At 39.1% G+C, this 1,394-nt stretch overlaps 1 pseudogene; it reads right to left on the reverse strand.

Annotated features, from left to right (window-relative positions):
* Window positions 1–1,029: 1,029 nt before the first annotated feature.
* Window positions 1,030–1,149, reverse strand: LOC132643220 (5S ribosomal RNA; annotated as a pseudogene).
* Window positions 1,150–1,394: the final 245 nt, after the last annotated feature.

Raw genomic sequence — 1,394 nt, forward strand, 5'->3', positions numbered from 1 at the left:
GTGAATTAATGGGGACAGCGGAATTCATTACACCCTTTTATAGATTGTCTAATTATACCTTGCTCCTTCATCCCTAGTATTTTTCCGCTATCATCTTCTTAATACCCTTGAAATTCTTCTTGCTCTAAGTTTCCAATTCCGATTCACGTCTATTATAACATTTAAAGGTTAATATTCCACATCATCCATTCCTACGATTCTTTCTTTCATTTGCTTTGCTCATTCGTCCCGTAACTTACCTTAACTACTTGTCTACATCACAGTTACGTATCGTGGTTCGTCCAGTGGCCTGCAACTTCTTGTTCTAATTACGAAATCCTTACAAAGTACACTCTTTCCCTTCTTCTTTTGGTCAAGCCTTCATTTTGTCACTACAGCTAGTTCATACTTATAAATATCCCCCATGTATCACTTTCTTTCCTTTATGAACGAGTCTCTATACTCTTTACAAAGGTTCTTATCCCCTGTCACCGATACACTGCCTCCTAGTATGCTTTGTTAACTTATTTTCATTTTTCTGGTCTGTGGTGACTGCTCGACTTCCTTCAACCAGTCCATCAGTGCACCTTTCTTACTTCCATCCTCAAGGGTTTTGAGTTATTTTACTCCTAATGCTCTTCTCCACTTGCCATTTTATAACATTGACCTTGGAGTTCATAGAATATCCTTTCGGAAGTGCAAATCCGTTTTATCTCTAAGTCGTCTTTTTAGAAGGGCTTTTTCATTTCCGAGGTAATCGTGTCTGTATGATTGCATATTTATCTCTTCAAATGCCCCTCAAGAGTCAGAAACTCCTCAGCATCTTCGCAAAATCTTGTTTAGTCTTTCTTAAGTCACATCCTTACTCATTGTTACTGCCCTTCAATCCCATTTATCATAATTTGTTTCTGGGCACTATAAATTCGACCTTTCATTCCACACTACCATACTCTATTATTTCCATTTTCTTACTTCTGAAATTCACTCAAATGATCCCTTACCTCTACCGTCGTCCTAACTCTCTCTCTCTCGGAGGATTTATTTGACCTTCGTTAGCAACGTAATTCCCTTCCTAGGGGGTCACCCATCCTAGTACTACTCTCACCCACGCACGCTTAACTACGGAGTTCTGACGGGATCTGGTGCGTTAGTGCTGGTATGATCGCTTCCATCCTGCTGCGTGGCCTTTATCACATGACCTAAAACAAGTTGAAGTTCTAATGAATCCCAATAAAATTTTTGTAATGCATCTCCCTCCGAATTGGAAATGTTCTTTACTCTCCTAACAGAACAAATGCTAGCTTAGCTTTCGGAGCTCCCAATAACAACCACTAATCAACAAACACAACTACCTTCTATTCCTAAATTTAAGATTAATAGTGGTGGCCAAAACATCTTAGTCGTGATTTTCCATA

This window comes from Lycium barbarum, chromosome 5, assembly GCF_019175385.1.
Source record: "Lycium barbarum isolate Lr01 chromosome 5, ASM1917538v2, whole genome shotgun sequence".
In the NCBI taxonomy this organism is placed as follows: Eukaryota; Viridiplantae; Streptophyta; class Magnoliopsida; order Solanales; family Solanaceae; genus Lycium; species Lycium barbarum.